The 14,476-nt window shown below is 43.5% G+C and overlaps 1 protein-coding gene across 2 annotated transcripts in view; it reads right to left on the bottom strand.

The window, feature by feature from the left end:
• EFEMP1 (EGF containing fibulin extracellular matrix protein 1) overlaps window positions 1–4,821 on the bottom strand; it is an 83,213-nt gene extending 78,392 nt beyond the window's left edge. Inside the window, exon 1 of one of the 2 annotated variants that reach the window (XM_060754606.2) lies at window positions 4,548–4,821. The gene's annotated coding sequence lies outside the window, so the exon portion shown is untranslated. The remainder of the gene's footprint in view (window positions 1–4,547) is intronic. The other variant, XM_060754604.2, reaches the window with a different exon arrangement.
• Between the last annotated feature and the right edge of the window lie 9,655 nt (window positions 4,822–14,476).

The following is a 14,476-nucleotide window of genomic DNA, read 5'->3' as shown; positions in this document are numbered from 1 at the left end:
AATACCGTATTTTCTGTTGGTCATGGGGGTTTGTTGTGGGATGGTTGGCCCAATTTTATTGTTGGTATTCAGAATGCTCTCTGATTGTAGGTGAAATATAAATCCCAGCAACTACAACTCCCAAATATCAAGGTTTGTTTTCCTCAAACTCCATCAATGTTCACATTTAGGCATATTTAGTATTCATGTCAAGGTTGGTCCAGATCTATCATTGAGTTCACAGTGCTCTCTGGATGTAGGTGAACTACAACTCCAAAACTCAAGTACTACCAAATCCTTCTAGTACTTTATGTAGGTTATGTGAGTTCTGCGTGTCAAGTTTGATTCACTTCCATTGTTGTTGGGGTTCAGAAAGCTCTTTGATTGTAGGTGAACTATAAATCCCAGCAACTACAACTCCCAAATGACAAAATCAATGTCTTCCTGACCCCACCAGTATTCAAATTTGGACATATCGGGTAATTGTGCCAAATTTTGTCCAGTGATTGAAAACACACCCTGCATATCAGATATTTACATTACGATTCATAACAGCAGCAAAATTATGAAGTAGCAACAAAAATAATTTTATGTTTGGGGGTCACCATAATGTGAGTAACTGTATTAAGGGGCTGTGGCATTAGGAATTGTGGACGTGTCATAGTGCAGACACGTATGGTCTTATGCAAAGGAGGCATCTATCAAATCTGTTCTCAAAGCTTGGGATTTAAAGTTCTACCAATCGGTACTTTGGCTTAGTTCAGACTGATATAAGGTCAAGGTGTGAACTTGTGGTCCTAATGCTCCACTGAAAACCTTGCAGCCTTGATTTCAGGAAGATAGTGTGGCGTAAAGAGAGATGGTAAGGCGTATTGTACTTCCAAATAACAACCATGAAATTTTCCTTCAGTGCACAGATTTCTAGTGTTACGATAACATAACATTCATTTGAGCATTGAGAAATACAGTTGAGTCACCCAAAGAAAGGGGAAGAGAATATTACCAAGGAAAAGCAAACAAAGCAGATAGAAGTGGTTTGGGTGTAAACAATATTCAGCATCTCATTTTTAAATCTGAGGAGCCCAGAAGGGAAAGAAGATCTTGATAATGAAAAAGGTTCCACACTTTGGATGCAACAACTAATTCTTTTTTTTTAAATGGGTGGGTTAACAGAAATGTATTCAATTGATTAGCACTATTGCCCCACAATTGCATTGCAATTTGCAGCATCTCTCCTGGATCTGATCTAGGATGCCAAGGATTGGAGTGAGACCCTTGGTGCAAAGATATTTAGCAAAGTGGGTTGCTGTGAGTTTTCCAGGCTGTATGGCCATGTTCCAGAAGCATTCTCTCCTGACATTTCATCCACATCTATGACAGCCATTCTCAGACGTTGAGGGGTCTGTTGGAAACTAGGCAAGTGAGGTTTATATATCTGTGAAACGTCCAAGGTGGGGGAAAAGAACTCTTGTCTGTTGAACTTAGGTGTGAATGTTGCAGTTGGCCACCTTGATTAGCATTTAGCAAAGCCTTCTTGTCCACTGAATCTTCTCTGAGAAGTAGATCCAGGGTGGCTGGTCTGTGTCCACACTTACACTTACACACACTACATAATTTCAGCATTATGGTTCTACTTTATATAGGCAGTTCCTGAGTTACAAAAATCTCACTTACAAATGACTCTTAGTTAAGAATGAGAGTGAGTCAACAGAAAGTGAGCAAAGTCTGCTCCTAGGAAGGGAAATTAACTCCTAAAGGAGTTACCACGGGGAAAAGGTGTTTCCACTGAAGCTTTCTCACCTATTCTTAATTCCACAACAAGTCATTTTTTTTTTCCAAAATCCAATTATCACAGGGACAGAAAGTGAGGTGAAATCTTCTGAACAGGGACAGAGACAGCAAAATAAACAACACCACAGGGGTGTTCACCCTTCCCTATGCAATCCAAAGTCTGTCTGTGTGTGTAATATCATCCGCCATCAAATCCACTGGATCGGCCACATTGTCTGAATGCCCAATCACCGTCTCCCAAAGCAGTTGCTCTACTCCAAACTCAAGAATGGAAAACGAAATGTTGGAGGATAAGAAAAGAGATTTAAAGATGGGCTCAAAGCCAATCTCAAAAACTGACATAGACACCGAAAACTGGGAAGCCCTGGCCCTTGAGTGCTCTAGCTGGAGGTCAGCTGTAACTAGCAGTGCTGTAGAATTTGAAGAGGCATAAACGGAGGGCAAAAGAGAGAAATGTGCCAAGAGGAAGGCACATCAAGCCAACCCTGACCGGGACCGCCTTCCACCTGGAAACCAATGCCCTAACTGTAGGAGTACCTGCAGGTCAAGAATAGGGCTCCACAGTCACCTACGGAGCCACCGCCAGCATACTGACCTTGGGGGACAATCTTACTCAGACAACGAAGGATCACCTAAGTAAATTAAGTAAGTATGTGTGTGTGTGTGTGGAATTACCCTTAAAATGTACCTGTTCCAACTTAGGAACAAACCTACAGAGCTACCACGAGTCCTCCTGGGGAGATACAGAGCATTCCAAAGAAAGTATTATTTTTATGTATTGTTGAAGACTTTCATCGAGTTGTAGGTTTTTTGGGCTGTATGGCCATGTTCTAGAAGCATTCTCTCCTGATGTTTCGCCTGCATCTATGGCAGGCATCCTCAGAGGTTGTGAGGCAGGCGAAATGTCAGGAGAGAATGCTTCTAGAACATGGCCTTACAGCCCAAAAAACCTAAAACAACCTTATTATTGTTGTTGTTGTTGTTGTTATTATTATTATTATTATTATTATTTTAGGAGCCCCTGGTGGCACAATGGCTTAAACCCTTGTGCTAGCAGAACTGAAGACTGACAGGTTAAAGGTTTGAATCCAGGTAGAGTGTGGATGAGCTCCCTCTGTCAGCTTCAGCTCCCCATGCGGAGACATGAGAGAAGCCTCTCACAAGGATGGTCAAACATCAAAACATCCGGGCATCCTCTGGTCAAAGTCCTTGCAGATGCCCAATTCTCTCACACCAGAAACCTTTCAGTTTCTCAAAATTGCACGAAAAAAATTATTATATTACAGAACCTATCTTGTTTGGAACTTGGGGACTGACTGTATTGAGAAGCTGGAAAATGGCCAGAGGAGAGTGACCAAACAGGTCCAAGGACTGGAAGCCAAGCCCCATGAGGAGCATCTTAGGGAGTTGGGCATGTTTGGCTTGGAGAAGAGAAAGTCAAGAGGGGGACCTGACAACTAATTGAAAGAATGTCACGTTGAGGAGGGAACAAGCTCATTTTCTGTTTTTCTGGAGACTAGGACTTGGAGCAGTGGATTCAAGCTGCTGGAAAACAGATCCCTCCTAAACATTAGGAAAACATTCCTGATGGCAAGAGTTGTTTGAAAGTGGAATATGATGCTGTCTTGGAGCGTGATGCGGTTTCCTTCTCTGGAGGTTCTTCAACAGAGGCTGGATGGCCATCTCTCAGGCGTGCTTTGTATATATACCCCTGTATGGCAGATGGGGTTGGACTAGATGGCTTTGGAAGCTGCTTCCAACTCTATTATCTTATAGAATCTGGTGTTTGTTGTTTAGTGAGGCACTAGGTCTCTGACTGAGGATTATGAGTGTAGATAGAGCTACACTGTAAATCCCAGGATCCCACAGGACTGAACTATGGTAGTGAAAAGTAGAATTATAGAGTTGGAAGAGACCTTGTGGGTCATCCAGTCCAACCCCCTGCCAAGAAGCAGGAAAATTGCATTCAAAGCACCCCTGACAGATGGCCATCCAGCCTCTGTTTAAAAGCCTCCAAAGAAGGAGCCTCCACCATACTCCAGGGCAGAGAGTTCCACTGCTGAACGGCTCTCACAGTCAGGAAGTTCTTCCTAATGTTCAGATGGAATCTCCTTTCTTGTAGTTTGAAGCCATTGTTCTGTGTTCTAGTCTCCAGGGCAGCAGAAAACAAGTTCGCTCCCTCCTCCCTATGACTTCCTCTCACATATTTATACATGGCTATCATGTCTCCTCTCAGCCTTCTCTTCTTCAGGCTAAACATGCCCAGCTCTTTAAGCCGCTCCTCATAGGGCTTGTTCTCCAGACCTTTGATCAATTTAGTCGCCCTCCTCTGGACACATTCCAGCTTGTCAATATCTCTCTTGAATTGTGGTGCCCAGAATTGGACACAATATTCCAGGTGTGGTCTAACCAAGGCAGAATAGAGGGATAGCATGACTTCCCTAGATCTAGACACCATCCATCCACCTGACCTGGCATTTGAGTAGATGGGCATCAGAGTGAACCTGAGCTTCTTCTGCAATGGGGTCTTCACCTACAGATCTGTGGGAAAGTTCCCTTTTGGGGGATCACAATTCCCAGAATCCCCTTAAGAAGTATTCTGCTTGCTGGCATCTGAATTCCACCTAATACAGGTTGAGTGAGCACCTGAACTGCTTCGGACCAGTGTAAATGCATCATAGGAGGGAATCTCCCCATGCCTTCACGTTCCCTTTCTTGGCTGGGGAATTCTGGGCGCTGTAGTCTCAAACTTTCCCTCTTTACAATCCACGTCTTACCTTCAAAGGAGGGATGCACCTCTGGCAAAGATGAAATCGCCTTCGTGGTGTTCGGTGAAGCAAGGCGAGGAGTGAGAAGGAAGGAAGAAGGGATGGAAGGAAAGAAGGAAGAGAGAGAAGAGAGAGAAAGAAAGAGAGAGGAAGGCGGCAACCTCTCTTCTCCCCAAAGCTCTGCTCTCTTTCTCTCCTCCGCAGGTCGTTTCGCACAAGGTCCCACCCACCAGCAATTGGGGATAAACTTTAGGAAAGCAAACCCACACCAAACTTTCCAGCTCCTGGAGGCAAGGCATCCGTTGCACGCCCCCTACCGACCCTCCCGGCAGAGGCCTCACCCTTTGCGGCTGGGAATCTGCAAACAAGAGGGGTGTCTCCACCAGGCATGGGCCAACTTGGGCCCTCCAGGTGATTTGGACTACAACTCCCACCACTCCTAGCAGCCTCGGGCCCTTTCTTTTCCCCCTTCAGCTACTTAAGAGGCGGAAGGGGAAAAGCAAAGGGTCTGAGGCTGTTAGGAATGGAGGGAGTTGCAGTCCAAAATACCTGGAGAGGCCCAAGTTGGTCTATTTATTTATTATTTATTTACACCTTTTATATGCTGCCCTTCTCACCCTGAAGGGGACTCAGAGTGGCTTACAAGATATATATATACATACAATATATTATTGTGTTCAGTTCTTGTGGGTTTTTTCGGGCTATATGGCCATGTTCTAGAGGCATTTCTCCTGACGTTTCGCCTGCATCTATGGCAAGCATCCTCAGAGGTGAGGTCTGCTGGAACTGGGAAAAAGGGGGTTTATATATCTGTGGAATGACCAGGGTGAGACAAAGAGCTTTTGTAAATTGGGCTAGGTGTGAATCTTTCAACTGACCACCTTGATTAGCATACAATGGGCTGACTGTGCCTGGAGCAAACTCTTCTTGAAAGGTGATTAGATGTCCCTGCCTGTTTTTCTCTCTGCTGTTTTTGCTGTTGAAATTTTAGAATTTTTTAATACTGGTAGCCAGATTTTGTTCATTTTCATGGTTTCTTCCTTTCTGTTGAAATTGTCCACATGTTTGTGGATTTCAATGGCTTCTCTGTGTAGCCTGGCATGGTGGTTGTGAGAGTGGTCCAGCATTTTTGTGTTCTCAAATAAAATGCTGTGTCCAGGTTGGTTCATCAGGTGCTCTGCTATGGCTGATTTCTCTGGTTGGAGTAGTCTGCAGTGCCTTTCATGTTCCTGGATTCTTGTTTGGGCGCTGCATTTGGTGGTCCCTCTGTAGACTTGTCCACAGCTGCATGGTATACGGTAGACTCCTGCAGAGGTGAGAGGATCCCTCTTGTCCTTTGCTGAACGTAGCATTTGTTGGATTTTCTTGGTGGGTTTGTAGATTGTTTGTATGTTGTGTTTCCTCATCAGCTTCCCTATGCGGTCAGTGGTTCCCTTGATGTATGGCAGGAACACTTTTCCTCTGGGTGGATCTTCATCTTGACTCTCGTGGCTTGTTCTTGGTCTTGCAGCTCTTCTGATGTCTGAGGTGGAGTATCAATTGGCCTGGAGAGCCCAGTTGAGGTGGTTCAGTTCATCTTGGAGGAGGTGGGGTTCGCAGATTCTTTTTGCACGATCTGCGAAGGCTTTAATGGTGCTTCTTTTTTGACTTGGGTGATGGTTGGAGTTTTTATGTAGATATCTATCTGTGTGTGTGGGTTTTCTGTAAACGGTGTGACCCAATTGTTGATCTGGTTTACGGATGACTAGGACATCTAGAAAAGGCAGTCTTCCTTCCTTTTCTTTTTCCATAGTGAACTGGATGTTTGGGTGGATGCTGTTAAGATGTTCCAGGAACCTGTTGAGTTCTTCTTCTCCATGGCTCCAAATGGTGAAGGTGTCATCCACATATCTGAACCATATAGTGGGCTTTTTGGTTGCTGTTTCAAGAGCTTGTTTTTCAAAGTGTTCCATGTAGAAGTTAGCTATGACTGGGCTGAGAGGGCTCCCCATAGCTACTCCATCTTTCTGTTCGTAGAATTCATTGTCCCACTGAAAATAGCTGGTGGTGAGGCAATGGTGAAACAGCGGCGTGATGTCTTCTGGGAACCTCTGGTTGATGAGTGCCATGGTGTCTGCTACCGGGACCATGGTAAATAGAGACACCACATCGAAGCTGACCAGTTTGTCGTTGGTATTTAGCTTGAGATTGCTGATTTTTTCAATGAAGTGGGCTGAGTTCTTGATGTAGTGTGTTGTGAGCCCAATGTGGCTTTGTAACTGTGCAGCAAGAAATTTGGCTAAGTCATATGTGGGGGATCTAATGGCACTCATGATGGGTCTGAGTGGGGTGGAGTCCTTATGGATTTTTGGGAGTCCATAAAGCCTGGGTGGAAGGGCTTCTGATTTACATAGCTGTTGTCGTATGTCAAAGTTGATTGAGGAGTTCTTAATTAGAGTGTTGGTTTTTCTGGTTATTTTGGAAGTTGGGTCTTGCTTAAGTTTTCTGTATATAGTAGGGTCCAGGAGTTTTCTGATCTTCTCCTTGTATTGTTCTATATGCATGATTACTGTGGCATTCCCCTTGTCTGCTGGCATAATGAGGATATCAGGATCTGAATTTAGGTCTCTAAAGGCTTGTCTTTCCTTCCTTGTAATGTTACTGGAGGGGAGTTTTGCCTTTTTCAGGATCCTTGCTGCTTCCGCTCGTACTTCTTCTGCTTCTTCCTCTGGGAGGCGATAAATTGCTGATTCGACATTGGCAATGATGTTTTCTACTGGGATCCTGGTGATGGTTACAGCAAAGTTTCCTCCTTTCGCTAGTATGGATACTTGGTCTTCAGAGAGTTGTCTGTCTGTCAGGTTGATGATGGTCCGTGATGTATCCAGTTCTGGTTTCGTCGTTTGTGGAATTTTGAAGGAAGACCAAGTATCTCTGAAGATATATTCTGGACTCTTGTGTGGTGCTGTGGTCATAGGTGTTCCCAGGCCTGGATTGCAACACTCTTGCCTGAGCCTACTGGGAAGAGCAAGGCAATGCCTTCTGCAATTCCCTTGCTCATGCCAAGTTCATTGAGTTCAAATTATTTTTCCCCTATTTTTTTTCAGTTAGTAGCAATTGAAGTCAGCTGAGACCAAAGGAGGAAAAGCAGGAAGAGGAGGGTGAAGGAACTGGGACATTTTAAAATCAGAGAAAAGTGGGATGACATAGGATTAATTGGAATTATCTGTGATGAACTGGAATAGCTGGAGGATATGCTAAATTGAGCATGTTAAGCCTTTCCTGCTTCTGCAAATAATTTGTATCTTACCCTCTTAGGACCTCCAGCTGCCACTTCTGTGTCTGTTTTTGGTGATTTGCTCACTTCTCAGCAGGGTCCTGAACCATTTTGGCTGGCAATAACTTCCAGTAGTTGAAGTCATTCCTTTTCCTTCCCTGAATGTGGCCTCTGGGTATATACTTACCCATCTTTGTTCAGATTATCATCTGTATATGTGAGGGGGAGAGATGACTACTGCCTCTCCCTACAAATCCACCTCCTCTAAGCAAATGTCAGAGGCACAACATATACACTTCATATATTGTTTTAGGATATAACGTCTTAGTTCGGGAGGTTGCCAACTCTGTTTATTAATGGCCTGAGAAGATATTGTGCTGTTTTACGAAAGGAATTTCATGCCAAGTTCTCTGCTAGAGCATTACTCAAGCCCTGCACAGGAGTTCGTTATGATAGGAGGAATCCTAAATAAATCGTTAATCATGTCCTCAGTGAAATGAATAATAGGGAGCTGGGTTGAACCAAGAGCATTGAAACACAACGGGGAAATCTAAAAAGGTTCTTATAGTCTTGATTGTTGAATTACCTTTGTACTTGGCAAAATTTGGGATGGTAAAATTTTAATTACTACCTTTAAAAGGGTCTGTATAATAGGTGCATCTCAGCTTCTAATAATTTTTGCTTTTGCATGTGTTCAGGTGGCCAGCTGTGTAGCTTTTGTAAATTGCAGGTTTCTTCATCAAGTGAAAAATCTTCTGCTGATCAGCTTTGCCAGATTTGGTTGTTATTTTTCCGGCAAGTCAGCTCTGTTTCTGTGAATGAGAGGCTTCTATTAACAGTTCTGTTCTGGTCTTGCAAACTCAGAGCTATGGCTTCCTTCATTGAGTTCATATGCAATGTAGACTTCATCTTTTCCATTTTGTCAAGCATTATCTTTGCCCATGAGTCAAGTTTATCTCATGATGTGTCCAAAATATGATAGCCTCTGTTTAGTCATCAGGCCTAAATGCATCTCTAGCCATTACAATACACAGGCTGCCAAAGGACTTTATTATACGAGAAAGGCAAACTGACATTGAAGCAGGACTGTCACTTGTCAAACAATTTATTTATTTATAGTATTTATATTCTGCCCTTCTCACCCCGCAGGGGACTCAGGGCGGATTACAATGTACATATACATGGCAAACGTTCAATGCCATAGACACACAACACATATACACAGACAGTCAGAGGTTACTTAACAGTCCAATTTTTTCTGGCCACCAGGGGAGCTGTCGCTTCATCGTCCATCTGCGACACTGATGAAGTACTTCCTCATTCCCTGCATGCTCTCTGATCTTTATGGCCTTGTAAATTAGTTAAATTAGCCTCCCCACAAAGTGGTACCTAAATTTCCTTCTTGACAGATGCAACTGTTTTTCAGGCTGCAAAGGTCAACAACAAGCTACACAAATTTGGTCGGAACCTCACTCTGACCCGGGCTGGCTTTGAACTCACGACCTTTCGGTCAGTAGTGATTTTAATGCAGCTGACACCCAGCTAGCTGTGTCACAGTCATCCTTTGCTGGTCTGCCTCCTCCTCTCCCCTACTCTTGACAGGCAAAACTTGCCAAGAGATGCAGATCGTTTTCCCTACCTGTTGTGATGGGGCCATTCAGCTTCAATGCATTCTATACAGGGAGTGGGATTATTTTCCTCTCACGATGTCCCTCTCTCCAAAGTGCTTTTCCCTGCTTCGACATCACAATTCATTGGCCTTCCTGAAGCTGCTTGGCATCCATTTGTTGAGAGTTGATTAATCTTTATCCCAGATGAGTGAGCAAGGGACAGTTAGTCTACTAATGTTATGAAGGCCTTTTTAAAGGCAGGGAATGCTTAAATTATTGATAAGTAAATTAGGAGGAGTGAATACTGTAAATTCAGTGATTTCAGGTAGGACTGCAGTTAAAGGGTCGGCGCCTGCCGAGCCTATGCTAAACCAGATAGGCCAGGACAGAGAAACAAGCTCACTGGATTGAAGACAAGCCACAAAGTTTTATTATGATTCAGCCAAAAAGGATGCAAGCACAAGCAAATTGCTTCAAAAGGTACAAGTATAAACATACAGCAAAACACAGGACCTCTTAATCTTAATCTTATTCAGACTTCCCGCTCCCTCCCATAATTGGCTGGAAAAGAGGCAGGCTGGTATCCACACCTGAACTGAGTGGGGTTTTTGTTGACATCATAGTCTATAGGCAGTGATTCTAGTGGTGAGAAGAATGGCAGCTGGGGATTGGTCTCTTGAGGGAATCAATACATTGCAGAGATGCCCCCATGAGGAAACAATGGTGTAGATATGCTGATGAGTTTCTGATTGACGTAAGTGTCCAGTTGCATGTGAGGCAAAGGTGGAAGACTCAAAAAACAAAGGTTTGGCTGCTGGCACTGGGAAGTAAATGGAACTGCTTATACTAAGCCCTCTCTTCCTCAGGAGAGGCAGACTCTCAGCCTCAAGTTCAATGAACAAACATCCTGAGCTTATTTTGTTGACAAAGGAGGTCATTTATATACAGATAGATGACCCACTGGCTTGGGAAATGGCTGGAGAGATTCAGGCCATGGCTCCCTTTTCCAAGAGATTATGCAAACAGGGAATGGAGGGGGGGGGGGCTGCCTTCAAATTACATTTTGATAAGTATGTTAGAAACAGTTTATAAACTTCATGTAAGAATTTGATACAGTATTCAAAAGATACAAGTTATTCAAAACCATCAAACAGATACATTTTATTAAGTGTTTAGAATAAAGCTGCTGCTAGGTTTGTTCCAGAAGCTCTAATATTTTGAAAATTTGCAACTCTGGACTTCCGGAAAAGGTGTGTGTGTGTGTGTGTGTGTGTGTGTAATATTTGCTTGCAGTCTCTTGATGAACCATTCAGGGGTGGGGGTGGGTGGGTATCATGGCTCAATAACATAACGACATCGGATCTTGTATGATTTTGGAAGCTAAGCAGGATAAGCCCTGGATACTAGTATTTGATGGGGGACTGCCTAGGGATTTCAAGTGCTGTAGACTATATTTCAGAGGGAAAAACTGGCAAAAGCACCTCTGACTATTTCTTACCTAAGAAAACCCTATAAAATCCAAGGGGTCATCATAACTAAACAGGTAACATAGAGGCACATAAATAAATTGATCTCTGCCTACAAGTTACTGATTCCCTGCTGTTGTTATGAGCTTTCATCTTATGTATTATTGAAGGCTTTCATGGCTGGAATCCCTGGGTTTTTGTAGGTTTTTCAGGTTGCATGGGCATGTTCTAGAAGCATTCTCTCCTGACGTTTCACCTGCATCTGTGACAAGCATCCTCAGAAGTTATGAGGTTTGTTGGAAACTGGAAAGTTGGGTTTATATATCTGTGGAAGGTCCAGGGTAGGAGTTCTCAAAAACTTACAACAACCCAGCTTTGCAAAGATACAGAATGGGGGATGCCTAGCTTGAGAACAGTATGTGTGAAAAAGATCTTGGAGTCCTTGTGGACAACAAGTTAAACATGAGCCAACAATGTGATGTGGTGGCAAAAAAAGCCAATGGGATTTTGGCCTGCATCAATAGGAGCATAATGTCTAGATCTAGGGAAGTCATGCTACCCCTCTGTTCCACCTTGGTTAGACCACACCTGGAATATTGTGTCCAATTCTGGGCACCACAATTGAAGAGAGATGCCGATAAGCTGGAATGAGTTCAGAGGAGGGCGACTAAAAGGATCAGGGGTCTGGAGAACAAGCCCTATGAGGAGCGGCTTAAGGAGCTGGGCATGTTTAGCCTGAAGAAAAGAAGGCTGAGAGGAGAAATGATAGCCATGTATAAATATGGGAGAGGAAGCAACAGGGAGGAGGGAGCAAGCTTGTTTTCTGCTTCCCTGGAGACTAGGACGCAGAACAATGGCTTCAAACTACAAGAAAGGAGATTCCATGAGGAAGAACTTCCTGAGAGCTGTTCAGCAGTGGAACTCTCTGCCCCAGAGTGTGGCAGAGGCTCCTTCTTTGGAGGCTTTTAAACAGAGACTGGATGGCCATCTCTCAGGGGTGATTTGAATGCAATATTCCTGCTTCTTGGCAGGGGGTTGGACTGGATGGCCCATGAGGTCTCTTCCAACTCTATGATTCTAAATATAATAATAATAAAACTTTATGTCTATCCTGCCCTAGCTCCCCAATGAGGACAGGTTAGAGAAGATAAAACAAAAATAAGAGTCATAACAACAGTACCAAGACCACACCTGGCAGGGTGGTAAGGATGAAAGCAGGTAAACTCAACATTACAATTGTCACATGTTATCTAAGGGCCCTTCCACGCAGAATATCAAGGCACATAATCCACAATATCTGCTTTGAACTAGATTATCTGAGTCCATATAATCCAGTTCAATGTGGATTTTATACAGCTGTGTGGAAGGGGCCTAAATGATACAGGGTGCAGTTCAGAAAGTAACTTTCCAAGAAGAACCTCATGGCCCATGAGGTCTCTTCCAACTCTAGGATTCTATGATTCATCTTGTTATTATGAGCTTTCATCTTGGGGCTTTCTTGGCAATATTTATGCAGGAGAGTGTTGTCATTGTCCCCCTGAGGCTGAGAGTGTGTGGCTTGCTCAAGGTCAACCAACATACTTCCGTGGCCAAGCTGTGATTTGCCTCCTCGATGCTTAATCTAATACTCAGAGCAATACACCATACTGGATCATATCTGTGCAGCAATTCTGAGAAAGAAAGAAAGAAAGAAAGTATTATAGCCAATGTGCAAGTCTTTGCCAAGATTAGAAAAACCCCTTGCCAGATCCTTTTTAAATAGCTTGGTATAGTATTTGAGCATTGGACTTGCGTCTCTGGAGACCAGGGTTCGAATCCTTGTTTAGCCATGAAAACCACTGGGTAAGTTACACACTCTCAACCTCGGAAAACCCCATGATAGGATCACCAGAAGTTGGAAATGAATTCAAGGCACACAATAACAAGAACAAGTATGGTAACATAGAACAGGCTTAAGTAAAAGTCCTGAAAGCTACATTCAGTCAAATGTTAATGAAAAGAAAAATCTGTTTTGCTTGCTAACTTTGTGGTCGGACCCACTGCCCTGACCGGATTACTTCAGCTGATGTTTTTCCTAAATCCGTCATGAATCAGCAGTTACAAAGTTTCACAATACCTTGTGATTCTCTGGTGAACAGCTGAGGGAGTTGTTTATTGTGGGTTGTGTTTTCTTTAAAGGGCCTTTGAATAGGCAAGCTCCCCTTTGCCTATTTGGCTTTGTTTTTCTTTGCTAGAGAAATGGTAGGAAGATGAAAGTGGGTGGGTGGCTGGCTGAGGGAATGTGAGGGGGATCCAACCCAATGCGTGTGGAACTGCACGGTGCCTTTGATAATAAAACTTCCATCTTAACAGAGATTTTCCCCTAATCGCTGGAAGAGCTCCAAGCCCAGGAATTAACATTCCTTCTTGCAGGGCAGCCTGGCATGGTGCGGGTGGGTCCTTGTATAATAGGGAGCGCGTGGAGCCCCATGAAATTGGCTTCGGTGCCCAACTTATTGGTGCCCGGCTGAAAAGCTTAGTATTAAAAAGGGGGAAAGTCAGAAGAGACTGAAGGATTCTCTAAGACTTTTAAAAATGAATGTAATCATAGGTGAATTTTCCCAACAGCTGAAAATTATACGGCTGCGGCTGTTTAAAACAAGAATGAGTGAGTGCTGACAATAAAAAAAGTTTATTCACTGAGAGTTTAAATGCTGCATATTCTCTCTTCTTCCTCCTCTTATTGCCACCTTCCATATCTTCTCTCTCATATTTTTCCATCTTCCTCCTCCTTTTTCTCCTCTTCCTCCTCCCTCCCTTCCTCCTCATTCTTCCTCTTCACATCTACTTTCATTTCTTCCTCTTCTTCCTCTTCCTCCTCTTCCTCTTCTTCCTTTTCCTCCTCTTCTTCCTCCTCTTCCTCCTCCTCTTCTTCTTCCTCTTCTTCCTCTTCTTCTTCCTATTTTTCCTCTTCCTCTGCCTCCTCCTCTTCCCCCTTCTCTTCCCCTTCCCCTCCCCCTTTTGCATTTGCAAAGACAGAAGTCAAAATGTATTAAAAATACAGTCAAACCCTCCATGGATGCAAACTCTTTCAGACTGTTCCATTAAACTTCACCCTGATTTCTCTTTCTGAAATCTCTGTTGGATAGAGCTTTCTTCCCAATGCTTGATGTGTACTTTTCCTTTCCTCTGCTGGTTCCCATCAGGTTTTCTTCTTCCTTCTTGGCCAAGGAATGAATGAATCTTTCTTGATGAGATCATAGCATACCAAGGACAGAGGGCAAAGTGTGAGTTAGATGGATTTAAACCAGGGTGCAAAGAAGAGTAAAATGCATCCAGATGGCCCATACCACAAGTTATAGGGGAGGCTGAAATACGATGTGGTTGCCAACTGACTTGAAACATACACACGTAAACACACACCACACTGTTCCACACCCTCACTGTTTTTGTTTTCTTTTCCCAGATTTTTTTTGCTTTTGGGAAAGACATGAGCTTGTTGTTTACGTCAGAGCTTGTGAAAATTACCTTTTTAGACCACAAAAGCCAGCATGGCCTATAAGATGTTCTGGGAGTTGTTTCCAAAAATGTAACTTTGGCTTAGTAACTCATACATCGGTTTTCTTT

This window comes from Anolis sagrei, chromosome 1 (genome assembly GCF_037176765.1).
Source record: "Anolis sagrei isolate rAnoSag1 chromosome 1, rAnoSag1.mat, whole genome shotgun sequence".
In the NCBI taxonomy this organism is placed as follows: domain Eukaryota; kingdom Metazoa; phylum Chordata; class Lepidosauria; order Squamata; family Dactyloidae; genus Anolis; species Anolis sagrei.
This window is presented reverse-complemented; position numbering and strand designations above follow the sequence as displayed.